Source organism: Denticeps clupeoides, chromosome 2 (genome assembly GCF_900700375.1).
Source record: "Denticeps clupeoides chromosome 2, fDenClu1.1, whole genome shotgun sequence".
Classification (NCBI taxonomy): Eukaryota; Metazoa; Chordata; class Actinopteri; order Clupeiformes; family Denticipitidae; genus Denticeps; species Denticeps clupeoides.
This window is the reverse complement of record NC_041708.1, coordinates 14,229,219-14,250,606: the sequence shown is the minus strand read 5'-3', so window position 1 is coordinate 14,250,606 and position 21,388 is coordinate 14,229,219. Positions and strand designations below refer to the sequence as shown.

The window sequence follows — 21,388 nt, the reverse complement described above, 5'->3', positions numbered from 1 at the left end:
TGCTCCAGGATTGGCCAGCCCAGTCACCAGACATGAACATCATTGAGCATGTGTGGAAGATGAAACCAAAGAATATTGATGAACTCTGGGAGGAATGCAAGACTGCTTTATTTTCTATTCCTGATGACTTCATCAATAAATTGTATGAATCCTTGCCAAACTGCATGAATGCAGTCCTTCAAGATAATAGAAGTCATATTAAATATTAAATTTGGATCTCAGAGCCCCACTACTTAATTTGCTGACATATATTTGTATTTGCAGTAAATTTGTTCAATTTCTGTATAGGCGACATTTGACCTTTCTGTCTTGATTAAATGATAAATTTTTTTTCAGTAAAACTAATTAATTTCAATGCATTAAAAATCATTTGGTTGGGTTTTAGCTTCTCATATGAGCTATTTATAACACCAGTTCATTAAATAAAGTCATGGTAATAGCAGGTGTCTCTACAAGACATTTGTCAGGGACTGTATTTCATTAAAATTCAGAGCACATAGGAAAAGCACTCATGTAAATAACAATATTCCTAACTCATTGTCAGTAGTGTATTTGCTGATTCCTACACTCTGGAGCAATTTCAGGAGCATTACAATAAAAAAGCACAGCTAGCACCAATCAGAAATTAGTTTTTCATCAAGACCTAAAACACTTAATCTGTGCATTTTGTCTGGTTGTATCAAAACATGTGGGGCAGTGGTGGCTAAGGAGGGGCAGTGGTAGCAGTTAAGGAAGCCTCCCTATAATCAGAAGGTTGCTTTTTCGAACCCTGCTCTGCCAAGTTGCCACTGAGGTGCCAACTTAGCAAAGCACCATCTGAACGGCGTCATGGCGTTCACCAAGGGTGATGGGTTCACACATTTTGTTGTGTGCACATGTGCTGTGCTGCTGTGTATCACAATGACAATCACTTCACTTTCATGTCACTAGTTAATCCATGAGTGAAAAGGGGCCATACTTTCAAAGAATAAAAAACGGTACAACACAACATCAAGCAGACATTACAGACCTTAGCGGAACCAACACCTTTACCATTGAGGTACACCCATATTTTGCAGCTCTTCTTAATATCCTTAGCCAGCACCACCACGAGGTGGTGCCACTGAGAGGAAACTAGCAACTTGGAGAAGTTGAAGCGCACAGTGAAAGGGAGAGTATTTGGGGATGCCATCTCTGGTTCCATCACGTATATAGTATATAGATATTTTTATTGACATAAAATCATTACAATCATAATGGCTTGTAATTAATTATCATTTAGTTTCAGCCATGAAAACTATGCATTCACTGGACTGATTGTGATAATAAACTTGACACACCTTGAAACTGGAACGGCTTCTCCTCTGTGGAAATGACAAGACAGCCATCAGCCATACAGATGGAGACTGACAGACACACAAATTGCTGTTCAGCCTGTGAAGTATGAGGCACCACAGACAACAACCGCACAGGGTGGGAGTCATGTAGAGCTAAAGTGACTGATCAGAAATCAGCAGGAGAAGGTCAGTCCAGCAAATGGAGGGAAGGCCCTGCAACCTAGGTAAGGTTTATGATTAGGACAAAATACTGAACAAAATAAGAATAAGGAGGTAAAAAAAATTAACCATCCCTGAGAATGGTATTTATAATAAAATTGTCCTGCTTATACCACGAGATAGACATAGAACAGGAAAGCACAGAACAGAATATAATTTTAATTATCAGAGCTGTAGAATTAGATTCAAAGCTTTTGGTTCTCACCCCGACCCACTCCACCCATGGAGTTTACTGTGGCCAGAATGAATAGGCACCTGCAAAAAAAAACAACCACACAAAGATTTACTGTTCATTCATGGCGAGGACACACATATGACATGTGAAACCTGCTTATCAGGTATGTGACCATTTCTTGTAGCATACAAATCTTTGGTTTTTAATTGTGTTTTTCAAAACATAATATTTACCAAACATAATGTCCTATTCAAAACAAAACTGCTAAAAACTTTGGGACAAACACAAACTTGATATCCCATTCTTAATTCATAGGCTTCAATAGGGAGTGTTCAATAGGGAATGTTTGAACATTCTCCCACAAGAGCTTTTGTGAAGTTGGACAAGAGGCCTGGCTTGCAGACTCCACTCCACTGCAAATAACCCTTACTGCAACCCAATAGATAACCTTTTATCTATTGGGTTGCAGTCAGTGTTATTTGCAGGCCAGTCAAGTTTTTCCACATCTAAATCTCATCCATGTCTGTATGGACCTTGCTTTGTGCGCTGGTGTCATGTTGAAACCTGAATGGGACATACCCAAATTTTTACCAGAAAGTTCAGAGCATAAAAATGTCCAAAATACAGTCCCCAGCCACTTAAATAGGCACACCTTGCTAGTACAGAGTTGGACCCCGTTATGCCTTCAGAAATACCTTAATCCTTCGTGGCATAGTTTCAACAAGGTACTGAAAACATTCCTCAGAGATACTGGTCCATATTGACATGCAGTTGCTGCAGATTTGTCGGCTGATACGAATCTCCCATACCACCACATCCCAGAGGGGCTTTATTGGATTGAGATCTGGTGACTGTGGAGCATTTGAGTACACTGAACTCATTGGCATGTTCAAGAAACCAGCCTGAGATGTTTCGAGCTTTATGAAATTATGTATTATCCTTCTGGAAGTAGCCATCATAAAATGCGTATAATGTGGTCATAAAGGGATGGACATGGTCTGAACCTATTTTCAGGTAGGCTGCAGCATTGCAACAATGATCAATTAGTATTAAGGGGCCCAAAGTGTGCCAAGGCAATGTTCCCCACACCATTACACCACCACCAGCCTGCAAGGCAAGATGGATCCATGCTTTGATGTTGTTGATGCCAAATTCTGACCCTACCATCCAAATGTCGAAGCAGAAATCAAGACTGCAACAATTTTCAAATCTTCTATTGTCCAATTTCGGCAAGCCTGTGCGAACTGTAGCCTCAGTTTCCTGTTCTTTGCTAACAGGAGTGGCACCCAGTATGGTCTTCTGCTGCTGTAGTCCATCTGTCTCAAGGTTCGACGTGTTGTTCATTCAGAGATGCTCCTGCATACCTTGGTTGTAACAAGTGGTTATTTGAGTTACTGTTGCCTTTCTATCAACTCGAACCATTATGGCCATTTCTTCTGACCTCTGACATCAACAATTTTGTCCACAAATCACCATGTGATTGGCTGATCAGTAATTTGAATCAATGAGCAGATGGACAGGTGTGCCTAATAAAGTGGCTGGTGAGTGTATCTTGAGGCATTCAAAGTTTGTTTCACTGGAACTAAGAGACTAAGCCAAACCCTAAGCCAGACTCATCCACAATGTTGAGCTGCTGTTCTTAATTGCTTCCAATTTGTTATAACACTGACAGTTAACCCTCGATTATTTAGTAGTGAGGACATTTTACAAATTGATTTATGGCATCTTATCACAGTAGGTGACATTTTATCATAGTATCACATCTTATCACACTGGAATTCACAAAGTTCATGGAAACAACCCAATCTTTGAAAAATGTTTGAAGAAACTTGTGTGGGTGCTTGATACAAGGTCTGATTCATGGCTCATTTAAATACATCAGATGACAACAACTGATTGACTGTGTTTCAGTTTTTATTCCATTTAATCATTTAATTTAAATAACTGAATCTATTTACAGTTTTTCACATTTCATTATTGTGTGTATTTTACTGCAGTTATTGAAAGGTTAAATATGTTATAAACATGATATAGAACACCTACCCATATCCACTTTGTGACATATCAAATTCCACAAAAGAAGGTGTGACAGACACCTTTTGAGGCCAGAAACTCCGGGGTGACGTCATGGAGACCAGGCTAATGATTTGGTGCAGAGGGAAGTTAACATAGTTTCTGGAGCTGCTGTATAAAAAGCCGAATTCTTGCTTTGTTTGCAAGAATTGACTCCCTCCATTTCCATCTGAACAGTCTGAACGCTCTATGCTATTACCTGAGGAACAGCAGAAATTCTAGAGTACTAAAATAATGTGTGATTGAACCCTCATTTAAAAAAGAAAATCATTACCGCAAACATGAGCATAACATTTGTTGGTGTTCTCTAGTTTAGACAGGAGAGGTTTGCCAAGACGAAGGAACTGCCTGGAAAAAAAGAGAATAGGAAAAACTTTGTTAGAGGAAAATTTGCACCCATTTGCTCAGCAGTCATGTTAACCGTTTAAAGTTCAGTGCTATACAATGTTTTTATATTTTATACATACAGTTGTCAGGATTGGCCACAGGGCTGTTTCCAGCTGTAGCCAATTTGGACAGCTGTTAAAAGCCTGTGACTCCGCCCCTCTGCAGTGACCGCATTTTAGTAAACTCCATTTGTGTGTGTGTGTGAACTTGTGTGTGAACTTGACCTGGCAATGTCTTATGTGTATAGTTTGAGTTCTGGCAATTGCCACACGCCTGAGGGCTAGTTTGTGTTTTTTCACTGTTTTCGGCCATCACACCATTTTGATTTCTGTTCCTTTATTGGTATTAATAAATTGTCCCCAGTATTGTCCCTTTGCATTTCCTTCCCCCGTCAGCTCGCCATCGTGACAAAAGTACAAAGAGTTGGGATGTTAGTGCTGAGAGATTTATTGAATTTTAACCAAAATGTGGATTTGAATAAACACAATGACTGTGATTATTTTTGTAAACCCCCAACTCTGCTCCATAGGTCTCCGATCATGGAGGTGCAGAAGCGAGGCATGATCCGCACAAGGGCCAAAGCTAAACATAAAAGCAACAGAAACTAAACGAAAGGTGTGTGGCGATTGCCAGGAACTGAAAGAAAGACAGGTTAGATACAAGGTCCACATTAAGGCAGCCGCCTCTTCCTGTGGCTGCTCCTCTGCATTTGTGATATGTATACCAAGGTTACAGAGAAAAAAAAATGAGAAGAAAGAGTTAAGGGGGAGAGACAAAGAGGCAGAGCCATGGGAAATAATGAGATGATAGAGCAGGCTCGAAAACCAGAAGATCCGGTTTCGATGGAAAGACAGCTGGGAAAGATGTGAGCAGACCTTTATACCTGTCAGGATTGACTGCAGCTGTGCTCAACACCGGTGGCCAATCCTGACAGCGCTTAAATGCCGGATGTTTCCGCCCCTTCCAGGTCTCCGGCATTTTCGTGAACTTGACATTGTAACCGTGTGTTAGTATTTTCAGTTCTGGCAATCGCCACACGCCTGCGGGTTTGTTTATGTTTATTCCCTTTTATTTCCCGTTTTGGCCACCGCACCATTGTTTATTTGTGTTTATTGTTTATTTAATAATAAAAAACCCTTGCCAGCATGTCAGACCTCTGCGCTTCCTTCCCCCGTAAGCCTGTAGACGTGACAGAATGCCGGAGACCTCCCCAAAAGCGCAGAGGTAAAAAGCAGAGGAGAAAATGCACCGCGAAGGACGCAGCCCGGCGCGGCGAACGCGGACGCCAGGGGAGAGACACGACACCCGTTCTGGTGGAGCGTTTTCTCCCCGAGAAGCCGTGGTAAGCGCCGCTGCGTGATGACGTCACCCCCGGGAAACTCTGCGAAACCCGGAAGCGACAACGTCGGCGGGTGAGTGGGCGGAGCGAGGACGTTGGCGTCGGCAGCAACGAGGAAGTGACGTGGGCAGCGAGCGCAGAGGATGCGACCCCCACGATCTTCGCCATGTCGAGCCAGGAACTCTGCGCTCTGCTGGCAAGGCTCCCCGTGGACTGGGACGACACGGACGACGACGAGAGCACGGGAGACGAGAGTTGGGCTCCGCCCATCGCGCCAGTCTGCGATCGTCGCGAGGTCCGTGGGGACCCACGTCACTTCCAGGGGGGTGAGAAGCGACAACGGCGGCGTCCCTCCAGCGAGGAGGTGGGCAGGCTCCAGCCCGAATGGCCAGAGTACTGCCCGTGGGAGTTGATCGCACCCTGGGTCCAGGATGTCCGCAGGGTGGACGACCCTCGGAGTCACAGGTGGGAGGACACGGATGACGAAAGCGACAATGACATGGATTTTCGTTGGGCAGTCGGGGCCAGGATGGCTCCACCCAGCGCGCGCGTCCGAGAAGGTCGCACCTCCCAAGATCCTGGCTGTGCCCCCTGAGGAGGTCCCGGAGAGCCCAGAGAGGGAGCCAGACGACCCTCTCTTCTGTCTGTCTCTGTCTGTGTGTGTGTGTGCGTGGTATATGTGTCCGTATGTTGCCCCCACTTCCCCTCTTTGTGTCCACCAGATGTTGACCCAGCAGCAGAGCCGAACCCCAGGGAGGGAGTTCCCAACCTGACTGCACCGGTCCAAGGCGAGGTGGACGAGCCCCAAGGTACCCCTAAGTCCAGCCGGGGGGGGGGGGTGCTCCCCCAAATAATTTTTTGGGGGGGTGCAGTTCGGGTTGGGGGCTCCTCCTGAGGGGAGGGTAGGTGGGGAAGCGATTGAGCTGGGTCCTCCGGTAGCCGGTGAGGAGGGCGGGCCAGGCATGGGCCTGCGTCTGCCTCCAGAGGGGTGGAGCGCCATAGAGCCCCCGGGTAGGCATGAGGACCCAGCTGGGATAGGCAGGAAGAGGGCCTGCTTGTCCCAACGGATGCAGAAGGGGCTAGCCGGATGGTCTGGCAATGCCCCCCCTTGGCACCAGGGCTGTGCAGCGAGAGGGGCTGCATAGTCCCAGAAGGTACCAGCCTGGGGTGCCTGGAACAGTCGCCGGAGGCTCTGGGACAATCTCCCTGCGCGGTGCAGGGGGTGACACAAGACGTGTCAGAGGGGACGTGTGGAGACAGGGCCCACACATACCCAGATGGATCGGCCCTGATTATTGTGTGCAGGTACGAGAGTCTGGGGCCGCCATGCGGGACCACGCCGGGGAGCCAGCCCGAGGGTCCGGGGCCGCCATGCGGGACCACGCCGGGGAGCCAGGCCGAGGGTCCGGGGCCGCCATGCGGGACCACGCCGGGGAGCCAGGCCGAGGGTCCAGGGCCGCCATGCGGGACCACGCCGGGGAGCCAGGCCGAGGGTCCGGGGCCGCCATGCGGGACCACGCCGGGGAGCCAGGCCGAGGGTCCGGGGCTGCCAAGCGGGACCACGCCGGGGAGCCAGGCCGAGGGTCCGGGGCTGCCAAGCAGGACCACGCCGGGGAGCCAGGCCGAGGGTCCGGGGCCGCCACACCTGACCACGCCGGGGAGCCAGCCCGAGGGACCGGGGCCGCCACGCCTGACCACGCCGGGGAGCCAGTCCGAGGGACCGGGTCCTCCAAGGGGAGGATACAGCAGGGCAGGAGCCCTGTGGTTGCCACCATCCGCCCCGCCACCTCCACTGATGGTACTGCTGGGGCTCCGAGGACGTAGCCCTTGGAGGGGGGGGCTCTGTCAGGATTGACTGCAGATGTGCTCAACACCGGTGGCCAATCCTGACAGCACTTAAATGCCGGATGTTTCCGCCCCTTCCAGGTCTCCGGCATTTTCGTGAACTTGACATTGCAACCGTGTGTTAGTATTTTAAGTTCTGGCAATCGCCACACGCCTGCGGGTTTGTTTGCGTTTATTCCCTTTTATTTCCCTTTTTGGCCACCGCGCCATTGTTTATTTGTGTTTATTGTTTATTTAATAATAAAAAAACCCTTGCCAGCATGTCAGACCTCTGTGCTTCCTTGCCCCGTAAGCCCGTAGACGTGACAATACCCCTGGCCTACAGGAAGTTGTCACTGGTCTACAGGAAGTTGTCACAGACCAATCAGAACCTGTTGTTTCTGATGTCACCCACCCCCCCCCCCCCCTTCCCGATGCCTCCCATCTGGGGAAGACAAAGAGAGTGGGCGGTCCCGATGGCCAACACTTCACACGTTTGGCTCGGCAAAAGGCCGTCCGACAAAATGGCGTGTGAAACAGAGGTGTTGAATCTTCATGCACAACAATTTGCACAGGAATGTCACATTTCTCCTTGTAGATGGTCGCTATGCAAAACAAAAGTATGGTCCTGCGATGCCCAATCTTACAATGTTACAATTGTATTGTTTAAGGAATGTGGTCTAATGGTCATGTTAATGTAGCCCTGAGACATTTAATTTGAATCATAAAAGCACTTTCTGTTAATAACAAATGTTACAGGTTGAGCAGTTTTAGTGTCTAGCAGTGTGTTCGACTGTGCTTTGACTGTGCCTGTGCAATGCATATATTTTACAGGTTTATTAAGGGGCAGTTTGGTTAAATAAAGTCACAGCAAAATGGTGTGTGTGTGTGTGTGTGTATATATATAAATATAGATTAATGTTTAATCACATGCGTAAATAATAAATTATTAACAGTCCTCTCTGGTAAATGCACTAGAAATGAATAATTATGACAAAAAATAATAATGGTAAAAATATAATATTTAATCTCAAAATGCCAATTTCTAATCTTATTTCAAGTAAGGTGTTGGACTTAAATCTAGAAGAGTGTCACAATTTTTGAACTGAAAAAAGTTATATACACTTAAAACAAAGAATGGTTTAAAAATGCTTCTTTTGAGCACCAACTTATTATGAGACACTGAACTATTTTCAAGATCTTGTAAGGCATTTTTTTTATTAATTTCAAGCAAAATTAATAAAAAATAATTATAGAAAGTTCTGGGATAAACTGGCCCTATTATTACTGGACATGTATAATGAATCTTTTGTTTCTGGCTTCCTTCCTCAAACCCTTTCACAAGCCAATATCTAAATGCTTTTGAAAAAGGGCAAAGATCATTTGTGTTGTTCTACCTACTGCCCAATCAGCTTGTTGAATGCTAATTTTGAGCTGTTATCAAAATTGTTGGCTTTAAGACTAGAATTTACCCTTCCGAACATCATCTCTGCAGACAAGACTGGATTTATCCGAAATATACACTCTTTCTCTAACCTTAGAAACTGTTATAAATACAATTTATAACACTCTGATGCTGAAAAGGCTTTTGATAGAGTGGAATGGCCTTATATTTTTCATACACAGGGGAGGTTTGGTTTTAAAACAAACTATATTTCATGGATTAGGATACTTTACTCAATCACCGCAAGCATCTGTTAGAACAAATAATAATCCTTCTGAATATTTTGCCCTCTATCGTTCGACTAGGCAGGGTTGCCCCTTAAGACCATTATTATTTGCGCTTGCAGTTGAACACTCAGATTACTGGAATTGTTAGGATTGGGCGGGAGGTGAGAGTGTCCCTTTATTATTTATTATAGTTATTTCCAATTAGAATTGCTGCTAAGACTTACCCTCTTTATAGCGTACCCTTCAAAATTGCCCATCATAACTTTACATATCTTGGTATCTGTGTCACCACAAAATCTTTTAAACGCTAATTTTTGTCACGACCGCGAGCTGACGGGGGAAGGAAGTGCAGAGGTGGGACATGCTGGGAAGGGGTTTTATTAATAAACAAACAATAAACGCAAATAAACAATGGCATGGTAGCCGAAAAGGGAAATAAAGTGGGATCAACTAAAACTAACCCGCAGGCATGTGCCGATTGCAAGAACTCAAAAATACACACATTCACAAACGTGCACTAAAGTCCACTAAAGTTCACTAGGGTGTCGGCGCTCCTGAAGGGGCGGAAATCTCCGGATTTTATGCAGGATTGGCTTCAGGTGATGAGCCCAGCTGCAGTCAATCCTGACAGTCCTGTGATCTCTGAGTTTATCTGAAACAAGAAGGTTGAGAGACTATGCAGACAGTACTTACAAAGACCAAGAAAACTTAGCCTTACCACATTTTAGGTTTTATTATTGGCCATCTAATATTAGTATGGCTTCAGTCCGAAACCTCAGATGCTCAAATGAATTGGTTAGCAATAGAAGCTAATTCAGTCAAAATTCTCTCTTCCACTTTACCCAAGAATAGGATTGTTAAAAATCTCTTTGGGCTCAGTTTAAATGTTAATTTGGGTTACAAACTTCTTCCACATATGCCCCACTGGCTGCAAATCACCAGTTCCCTCCATCATCCCTGATGATCTGTTCTCTATGTGGTCAAAAGCTGGCATTCACTTTTTTAAAGACCTATACATATACAATGTGTTTGCCTCTTTCTCACAAGTGCTTCATAAAAATCTTACACTAAGGTGTCGTTGTCTCAAATCTGTGAGGGCATCAGTCCATTGTGCGACAGATGTCAGCAGTCACAACAACAACAACATTCATTTCTTATATAGCCTAAAATCACATACAGTATGTCTCAATGGGCTTTGACAAGCCCTACAATTGACACTCCCCACACTTGACCCTTCTGCACACAAAAAAACACAAAAAAGAACCTTGGGAAGGAATGATACAGAGAGGGACCCACTTCCAGGGTAGAGTGAGCCTGCAAGTGATGTCAGTGTGGGGTTTGTGATGATTTGTCCAATAAGAAAGAAAAAAAAAGTCCTACAGTTGTAGGGTCGGAGAAGTCCAGAGTGTAGTCCAGTGTCATGGTCTACATTACATGTCCATTATGATGTTACTGGTCCATTTGAAGATCCCTGAAGCTGTAGTTGTTATGGTGGAGGTGGCTGTGGTGACCCTCTGGTTTGTTTCATGCTGAGTCATCGTTCAGCAGTTGTCAGGAACCAGGATTTATCTTCTGTCTCTTCGCTGGAGTCTGCCAATGGTCTGTGTGTTTGATTCCGTGTCTCGGAGAAAACAAACAGAAGCAGTGGCAGACGCTACAGTGGCCCGGTACTCTAACTAGGGCGAATTTAACACTGTCTGTGTCTAACAGGGGGACTGTGTGATAAACTGGACTTTATAATTGACACTGTGTCAAAATGAAGTGAAATGAGTGTCTGGGACTTAAACTTTGTATCTGAGTCACGGACAACTGACTGGCAAGCCGTTCCACAACTGCGGAGCTCTATATGAGAAGGATCTGCTCCCAGCTGTGACCTTTTGTACTTTGGATACCAGTAGTGACCCCGCACCCAGTGATCGAAGGGGGTGTGGTGGATCGTAAAGAGCTAAAAGTTATTATTACGTATTGTGGGGCGAGACCATTTAGAACTTTATAGGTCAAAAGTAGTATTTTTTAGTCAATCCTAAATCTGATGGGTAACCAGTGCAGTGATTGTAAGACTGGGGTGATGTGGTCAAATTTCCTAGTTCAAGTTAGAACTCATGCACCTACTAGAGCATCCAGACAGTAAGGCATTGCAGTAATCTAACCTTGATGTAATAAATGCACGGACCAACTTTTCTGCATTATGCATTGAAATGATATTTCTTATTTTTGCAATATTTCTAAGGTGAAATATCTATTGACATTATCTACATGTGAATTGAATGAGAGACCTGCATCAATGATGACACCTAGATCCAATACTTGGTGAAATAGAAAGGCTATCCAGGGTTATGATGCCAGCTTATGCCTGTCTGCTTGAGACCCAAGTACGAGAGCTTCTGTCCTGTCAGGGTTTAACAGAAGAAAGTTGGTGAGCATACACTGTCTAATGTCCTTCCGACAATTCTCTATTTTGTTCAGCTGCTGCCTCTGATCTGGCATTGTTGACAGATACAGCTGTGTGTCATCAGCGTAGCAATGAAAGCTAATACCATGTTTGCGGATGACGTCACCTAAAGGTAACATGTAAAGGGAAAATAGTAACAGACCTAGGACAGAACCTTGTGGAACACCAAACTTTACTTTACTATGTGAAGACAAATCAACATTGATGTCCACAAACTGATATCAGTTGGTCAAGTTCCCTTAATCCCAAAAACATTCTCTAACCTGGCAAGGAGAATATCGTGATCGATAGTGTCAAACACTGCAGTCAGATCAAGCAGGACAAGCAACGAGATGTGTCCCTGATCAGAGGCCAACAGCAGGTCATTAACCACTTTAACCAGCGTTGTCTCAGTGCTATGATGAGGTCTAAATCCCGATTGATATACTTCATGGATATTGTTACTGTCTAGGTATGCGCTCAGCTACTGGGCTATGACTTTTGATATAAACGGAAGGTTGGATATCGGTCTAGAATTTGAAAGCTGAATGCGATCAAGATCAGGCTTTTTAATCAGGGGTCTAATGACTGCTACCTTGAACGAACTTGGTATGTGGCCAGTGCCAAGCGACGAGTTAACAATTTTTAGGATAGGATTTATAATATCGGGTGCTACTTGTTTAAGGAGCCTTGTAGGAAGCGGATCCAAAGAGCAAGTACGTTGATTTGACGATGAGATTAGTTTAATTTGTTCATGCTGAATTTAGTTCAACCTCATTTAATAAGATTTAAGCATTCTAATTGGTTATTTTCCATAGAAATATCAATATTCATAAAATCGTCACTTCTATGACTATATTTGAGTGGTCGTATCAGTTTCTGTCTTATTCCTGGTTATCTCTTCTATAGTGTTAAACAGGAAACTGGGATTATTTTTGTTTTTGTCTATTAACAAGAAGAGATACGTTGATCGAGCTGCGCTTGGGGCAGTGGTGGCCTAGCGGTTAAGGAAGTTGCCCCGTAATCAGAAGGTTGCTGGTTCGAATCCCGATCTGCTAAGGTACCACTGAGGTGCCACTGAGCAAAGCACCGTCCCCACACACTGCTCCCCGGGCGCTTGTCATGGCTGCCCACTGCTCACTCAGGGTGATGGGTTAAATGCAGAGGACAAATTTCACTGTGTGCACTGTGTGCTGTGCTGCTGTGTATCACGTGTGACAATCACTTCACTTTCACTTTCACTTTCACTAAGAGTCTTCTTATAGTTAAGTAGTCTCTCCTTCCCGCTATTCTGAATACGTTTAATTTACTTCGACGCTATTTGTGTTCTAATCTTGTTAGGGAAATCTTCTTAAGCGAGAGCGTGTGATCATTATACCAAGGAATTAAGTTTTTTTTATCTTTTACTATCTTCCTTTTGAGGGGAGCGACATTATTTAATGTACTACGCAGTGTTAATTCTAGACATGTAGAATGTCAAAAGAATTAAATCCATGTCCGGGTTTATGAGTAATGCCAAGGTTATCTTTATAAATTACTGCAACACATCAAACCCCTGATCTGTAATAACATAAAAAATGAGCGTTTTAGGTGTGAGAGATCTAACATTTAATAATCCTGTTCTCATATCGGAGGTGCTGGTGGTACGTTCAGAGTGAATGATAATAATGGGTAATAAGTTGCTGAAACAGACACCCCATCCAGCCCAAGGAACAGACACAGTGTTAGCATATTTATGAGTTTTATTATTAATGTTTCTTTTAGAATCTCTTGTTTTAATAGAGCGAGGTAAAGACACAGTGTCAATAGTATACACACTGGGTGGCGACTTTATGCAAATAGAAGATGCTCGGTTTAGCCAGTCTGTCTGCTGCCTGATCTCGGCTCTGGCGAGATTTTTAGACGCCTGCCCGAGTGGCGCCCGCCCAGTTGGGGTGGATGCCATCTCGCCCAAAAAGACCAGGCTTCCACGAAATGTTGGCCAGTTATTAATAAAGCCCACTTAATTTTTTGGACACCACTCCGACAACCAGTGATTTATATCCAGGAGCCTGCTACAGGTCTCGTCGCTACGCCGAAACTGCGGTAATGGGCCAGAGCAGATTACTTTATCTGACATCTTTTTAGCCAATTCAAGCATCTCTATAAAATTAGTTAATATTGGCAGTCCTCTGCCAATATTATTAATATGTTCTGGCTTTGCCCTTCCTTACAGCAGTACTGGACTGAGATATTTGACCTGTTGTCAGAATTTGTGAGGAAAACAGTAGAGTCCAATCCACTTGGGGCATTGTTTCTCTGCACCTCCATCACTGTCTGCCCATCAAAGGGACATGCTGGCCTTTTCTACTCTACTGGCAAGAAGACTAATTCCAACCAACTTGAAATCCTCTAAACCTCCTAGCCAAATTCATTTGATACAAGATATTCTTTATTCATAAGTTATAGAAAAACAAGTTTATTCCATTGATTCTTATTTATAGACCCCCTGGACTTTACTCAGAGTTTCTTAGTGAATTTACAGATTTTGTTTCCTGGTTGTATCTGTGGATAAAGCTGTTTGGTTTAAATATGGAAGACATAGTTGCTCTTCCACAATATGAAATAATTTCAGATAATTTTACAATAAAATCAACCAAGGTAGTAATGATCACCAAAGAACTTTGTGTTCTTGACTATATCCACACAAGAACCATCGATGTTCAGTGGAGAGTGGTACTCTTTGTACACTGACCCATCATTTTTGCTGATGACTCGTGTGGTTGGAGCTGTGCATCGCTGCACAGTAGTGGGTCAGCAATATGAACAGCATTGGACTGAGCACACAGCCCTGAGGGGCTCCAGGGGGTCAGATGCAAGGTGGTAGCAATGGCATAGTCCATGGGAGCGATAGGCGAATTGCAGTGGGTCCAGTGCAGGCAGCATGTTTCATGACCAGCCTCTCAGAGCACTTTATCATGATGGGTATAAGTGCAACATTGTGTCATTGAAACATGACACTTAAGACTTCTTCAACACACGCACAATGGTGGTTGTTTTGAGACACGTAGGACACAAAGGCGATACTCAGTGAGATGTTGAAGATGTCTGTGAGAATATCTGCCAGCTGGTCTGCAAATTCTCTGAGCATTCTTCCAGGGATGTTGCCTTTCATGAGTTAATTTTGTGAAGAGTTTTCCTCACGTCCACCATGGTTAGACACAGCATCTAATCACCGGAAGGAGGATTTCCTTGTGGTCACATTGTTCTGTTTGTCGAATAATTTATTTGTCAAATGATAAGACAGAAGCTCTTGTACTTGAATAATTCGTTTGTCGAATGATAAGACAAGAGAAGAGAAGCTCTTTTATTTGGTCCTCAAGCAGCCAGACAACATCATAACTCTGGATAGCCTTTCTATCTCACCAAGTACAGAAGTAAAGGATCTCATTGACACAGGTCTCTCATTCATTTTGCATGTAGATAATATCACTATGAGAGCATTGCAAAAATAAGAAACATGATCCCAATGCACGATGCAGAAAAGTCATCCCTCGATCCTCCCATTGAAGCCCATTCATTTTACAGAGCATTTTCCAATCAAGACAAATGTCCCAAAATTTTATGTGATGTATCATGACTTCGCCCATTAGTATTGTAGATGTTAGCATGCTAGCTTTATTTTTTTTATGTTTCAAACATAAAAATATATGTGATTGATTGCCTCTTTAGCATGTTTGATGTTAGAATGCTCACATTAGCATGCTAACATGTACATTTTTAAACATGCTCTGAACGTTACCAAATTTCGAGACGCATTGTGTTAATTTAGTGAAATTGGATAAAAATTTAGATTAATTGGGCTTTCATTTGCATATTAATTAATTTAACAATGATTTCACTCTTCCTCCTTTCCTCATTTCTTGACAATTTTAACCATTCCAAGAAATTAACTAATTCAACAATGATTCCACTCTTCACCTTCATCCTTCTATCCTTTTAACCTTTAACTGCTTTCCAAGCCCAAATTTCTAGCTGGCTAAAAATCAAATTCAGGGTTAACTACAAAATTCTACTATACCTATAAAGCACATAATGGTTTCACGCTGTAGTACCTGAGTGAACTTTTAGTTATTTACAATCCGCCACATCCTCTGCGTACCTAAAGTATAGAATGTCACAGCTGGGTGCAGATCCTTCTCTTATAGAGCTCCGCAGGTGCGGAACAACTTGTCAGTCAGTTAAAATCCCAGACACAGTGTCAATTATTAAGTCCACTTTAATGCACAGTCACCTACTCAAGCATAGACAGTGTTCAATTCACCTTAGTTAGGCTGTCGGAACACTATTGCTCTAATATACCAACTACATTTACATTTACGGCATTTATCAGATGCCCTTATCCAGAGCGACTTACAATCAGTACAGGGACAGTCCCCCCTGGAGACACTCAGGGTTAAGTCTCTTGCTCAGGGACACAATGGTAGTAAGTGGGGTTTGAACCTGGGTCTTCTGGTTCATAGGCGAGTGTGATACCCACTAGTGTTACTACCACCCTACAGTGGCTATGTATTTCTGTACCAGTTGTACAATGCCACCGTCTGCGGCTGTTTCTGTTTGTTCTCGCAGAGGCACTGAATCAAGTGGCCAGTCCACATCCAATGATAATACCACCGAAGGGATCCTGGTTCCCGGCAATGAGCTGCTGATGAGACGATCCAGCATGAAAATGAACCAGAGTGGTGTTGAAATGATTTTTGTTTAAATTAATCATATAATCGATATAATCAATGCAGATGTGGACAATATTACATCAATGGTGTGAAGAACTTAATCGATTACATCATAATTATGTTGCTTGGTGATTTTCTGGCAGTGGTATAAAAATTATTTTTGCATGACCAATAGAATCCAAGCAGGCGAGTGTTCTTAATACCACTTCAAAATCCACACACAAAGCGAGAATGGAGGGAAAGCTGATCATTCTCTGAGTGTCCAGAAATCTACAACATGACATTATTTTGAAAAACATGCATATCTTCTGCGCTGAGCCCCAATGAGCAGAAATATGGTCTGTGTTCAGTCTGCGCTCACCTGACTCCATGGACGTCTGAAACAGTCCCATCAGGGTCATGTGAAATGGGATGTTTAGTTTAATTCAGTTGAATTACAAAATGTAAAATTCTGTAAAGAATATTGCTTTTTTTTTAGATTATTTATTGAGATTTTTACACTCAGTATAGCTGTTCATCTTTGTATTTTTTTTCAAAGTGATTGCCTGTAACATTTTCCTAAAAGAAAGTCTAAATAGGTCTACGAGACATTAACTCTTGCATTTGAAGCATTACCAGTATCAGTAGCATTATAAAGGACATGCAGTGTAGACCATGAAAATGGACTAAGACCTATTCTGCACTGTCCAGTACCTCCAAACATGAACAGATGGTCCATACTGCACTTTGGACAAATTTCTTGGACAAATCGTTACCAACCCTGCACTGATATTTGCAGGGTCACTCTACCCAGCGGGCTCACCCTACCCTGAAAGGACGTCATCCTTCCCAAAGTTTTTCCCTTTTTTCTCTCTCCTGGAATTTTTCCTTGTGTGCAGAAAGGGTCAAGTGTGGAGGGTTTCAAATGTAGGGCCAATTGAGACATACTGTATGTGGTTTTGGGCTATATAAGAAATAAATGATGTTCAGAATCTGTTGTTTTCTCTACATACCTGTTGGGCATGACATGTATACTATTGACTATTAATGGCCTGGGGCTAATAATTTTGGAGGTCTCATTTTTGCCCTTTCTAATCTTAACTTGTATATCAATAAAATATCCTAATAAACTTCATGGACGTTGTTTATAGAGTATTTTCGGCCAAAATAACACTTGTTGTTGATGGCAATTTTTATAGAGAAATCAAGAGTGTTGTCTAATTTTATTCAATATCAATATCTCACCGAGTATTGAAGTGAAGGATCTAGGTGTCATCATTGATGCAGGTCTCTCATTCAGTTCGCACGTAGATAATGTCACTAGAATAGCATTCTTTCACCTTAGAAATATTGTGAAAATAAGAAATATCATTTCAATGCATGATGCAGAAAAGTTGGTCCATGCATTTATTACATCAAGGTTAGATTACTGCAATGCATTATTGTCTGGATGCTCTAGTAGGTGCACGAGTAAACTCCAGCTAGTACAGAATGCTGCAGCCAGAGTTCTAACAAGAACCAGGAAATTTGACCACATCACCCCAGTCTTACAATCACTGCACTGGTTACCCATCAAATTTAGGATTGACTACAAAATCCTACTTTTAATCTATAAAGCTCTAAATGGTCTCGCCCCACAGTACCTGAGTGAACTTTTGGTTCCTTACGAACCGCCACGCCCCCTTCGATCAATGGGTGCGGGGTCACTAATGGTACCAAAGGTGCAGAAGGTCACAGCTGGGAGCAGATCCTTCTCCTATAGAGCTCCGCAGTTGTGGAACAGCTTGCCTGTCAGTGTCCGGGATTCAGACACAGTCTCAGTGTTTAAATCCAATCTCATCTGTTTTCACTGGCTTTTTGCTAAAGTCCTAGACCCTCATTTCACTTGACTTTGACGCAATGTCAATTATAAAGTCCAGTTTATCACAGACAAAGTTAAATTCACCAGTTAGGCTGTCCTAGTTAGGGTACCGGGCCACTGTAGCACCAATATACCATTATAACCACATATTTCAGTATCGGTCGTACAGTGCAACCGTCTGCCGCTGCTTCTGTTTGTTTTTCTCCGAGACACGGAATCAAGCGCCCAGACTACTGGCAGACCCCAGTGATCAGACCAGCAAATAAATCCTGGTTCCTGACAACTGCTTTACAAGGACAAAACATGAAACAAACCAGAGGGTCACCACAGCCACCACCACCGTTACAACTACAGCTTCAGGGATCTTCAAATGGACCAGTAACATCATTATGGACACGTAATCTAGACCATGACACTGAATACATCCTGGACTTCTCCAACCCTACAACCGTAGGACTTATCATTATATCATATCCAACCCTGCACTGACACCATTTGCAGGCTCACTCTACCCTGGAAGGGGGGTCCCTCTCTGTATCACTCCTTCCCAAGGTTTCTTCCTCTCTTTTTTTTCTCTCTCCTAGAGTTTTTTTTTGTGTGGAGTTTTTCCTTGTGTGCAGAAGGGTCAAGTGTGGGGGGTGTCAACTGTAGGGCCTGTCAAAGCCCATTGAGACATACTGTATGTGATTTTGGGCTGTATAAGAAATAAATGTTGTTGTTGTTGTTGTTAACAAAAAAAAGAGTGGAAGGCAAGTTCTCAAGGAAAAGTAATATATCATCAGCATAGAGACTTATTTTGTAAACTATATTTCCTGTGTTTATCCCATTAATTTCTATGTTTTCATGGGCATATACAAAATAATTTATTTATTTTTTTTTTTCTATTGCACATTTGCACCTGGCAAAACACCTTGACAGAGACAACTGGAACAATGTTTGCATTCACCAGGCATCTGAAGAGAAAGCACCATGAAATGTAACATAACTAATGACAAGATTGTTAACTAGCTCTGCGTTTCTTGTTGACAAACTATGAGGAAAAAATTCCTAAACCTGACAAAGAATGTTGAGTATGCGCACATAGTAGTCATTTGTTCAGGGGGAGATATTTTGTTTTTTTGCAAGCACCACTAAATACCATGAAATAGAAAAAAAATATCCTGTGCACTTAAGTTATTATCCTATGCACACAAGTTAGAGAAAGAGAAAGTGTGCATCATTGCGTGCACCGCGTGTTGTGCTGTTTCACAATGACAATACTTCACTTTCTTAAAGCACTGCAGCACAGCACATGGTGACACAACAAAATGTGTCCTCTGTATTTAACCCATCACCTTAGTGACAATGGCCAGCCATGAAAGGCACCTGGGGAGCAGTGTGTGGGGAGAGTAACTTGCTCACTGGCACCTCAGTGGAATCTTGGCAATATAGGACTGCAAATTTGTCAAACTATTTGCCAAAAAAAATTTATCAGATTTTTATTGTCTTAACTTCTAATGGCATGAACCAGCAAACACCCTTGTACCAGATAAGAAGTAATGACTTCAAACATTTAAGAAATCTATTACAGCTTTCAAAACCTAAAATTAACAGTTCTTTCAGAAGATTTAAATACTATTGTTATATAGATTTAAATGTAACGTTGGCTTTTTAAATTGTGTTCAAAATTCTTTGTTAATTCTATGTTAAACCAACATAAAAAAGGTGGAGCAATATCCTCAACACTGGTACACTGGTCTTTGTCATAAAAAGTTTCATATAAATTTGCATGTAACGTGCATTCAATAATTGTACCTTAATTATGAGAGGCATCAACTTTATTAGCTCCTCCTCCCAGTGGTCTCCAGACAAGTGCAGTTCTGAAATCTGATGTGCAACCCCAACTCGTTTTGGCGTCAGAGCTTCGCAGGACATACTCAGGTCTCCAGTCTTTTTATTGATGTGCTCCATAACTTCTACCACAAACATAAACAAAAAAGGACAATGAAAACATGCCTCTGTCAACACACACTTAACTTCCAAACATGGAGTAACCCCTCAATTTTTGGTTGAACTGCAATGTTAGATTCACTTAGGGTGACCAGACATCCTCTTTTCACCAAACCTACCCGTGTGCACCCTTATATACCGGTTATTACAACCTACTGGCCGTTCATTAAAAAATGTTTATGTAGTCACATACCTGATTCATGCGAACCTGTGTGTGTATACGTTGCTGTTCAGGTGCTGTTCTTCCTTGTGATCCTATATCAGTGCATGAAGCCATGTGATCTGGTGTAACGTCGTAGTTTTGGTCTGTGTCTTTACTCCAGCCTTGAACTTTGCACAATGAACAATCAGCTGCACTGGGTCATGTGCTTTACTTCCAATACTAGAGGAAAAAGCAGAAGTGAAGGAATTTTTTTGTTGAGCTTCATTCTCCTTTTCCATCAGTTATTTGCTTTCAGTTCTACATTTCTGAAGTAGATTTCCTTCTCCTGGGCAAAATTTTTACCATAATCATAACCATAAACATACTCAGTGAGATAACGATCTGTAATGTAATTTGAATTCAGTATTTGAATCTTACGACAATGGTGAACTGCGCCCTACCGCTCAATTATTTAATTATTTTTGATGGTTGAAGATTAGGCAGCTACACCTTGAGGTGAGACATCGCATTGCAACTGACATGTCAAGAAACCTGCCTGTTATGAATACAAAAAAAGGAATTACATTTAGAGTTCTCTGTACTAATAATAATAACAATCTCATAAAAAGATTGCTCAATTAAAACTTTCACAGTAAACAAATACTGTCCACATTCTGTCTGAATTGGTCTCAGGCTGCTGTCAGTTTAAATGTTCCAGACATGTCACACATTAGTTGGTTTGGGATCCGAACCAGCAACCTTCCAAAAACAGGTCCGTTTCTTTACACGCTAAGCCACCACTGCCCCAATGGTGGGTCAGTGTGTACATATCAAAATATGATGCATCTGCACAGTCTGGCTTGACCCATTCTGAGCGGTCAACTCTTAAATCCCTGTAAAATATTACGAGTTACAAGGGGTACTGGGGAAAAAAAGCCTGAGAGCAGGGCTGCGAATTGTTACGCAATGGATGTGAGACACAAGCATCTGATCGTCTTTACACACTCTCATACAAACCTCAGTAAAGTTTAAAAGTTAATCTCTCTGCCGAAATCCAATTGCTGCAGTTTCTGCTTCTTCTCCCACTCCAGCCAGGGCTTCAACAGCTCCCACTCTGTCTCCATGTACTTCCACTTTTGCCGGTCCCGCCCACCTCTGCTTTACATAAGTTTGATAAACAGGCAGTTCTCTAGGAGGCTGAAAAACTATGCGAAAATGGGTGGTGTTGGATTGAAGGCTAGATGAGAATATCAGGTTTTGTTTAAGTTCT

General features: G+C 42.8%; 1 long non-coding RNA gene across 1 annotated transcript in view; it reads right to left on the bottom strand.

Annotated features, from left to right (window-relative positions):
* The window catches only part of LOC114784393 (uncharacterized), a 28,669-nt gene extending 8,359 nt beyond the window's left edge, over positions 1–20,310 (bottom strand). The window contains exons 1-5 of the long non-coding RNA XR_003748851.1: positions 20,170–20,310; positions 19,782–19,942; positions 4,058–4,131; positions 1,741–1,790; positions 1,320–1,343 (exon numbers count right to left, since the gene is read on the bottom strand). This is a non-coding gene — a long non-coding RNA (uncharacterized LOC114784393). The remainder of the gene's footprint in view (positions 1–1,319; positions 1,344–1,740; positions 1,791–4,057; positions 4,132–19,781; positions 19,943–20,169) is intronic.
* Between the last annotated feature and the right edge of the window lie 1,078 nt (positions 20,311–21,388).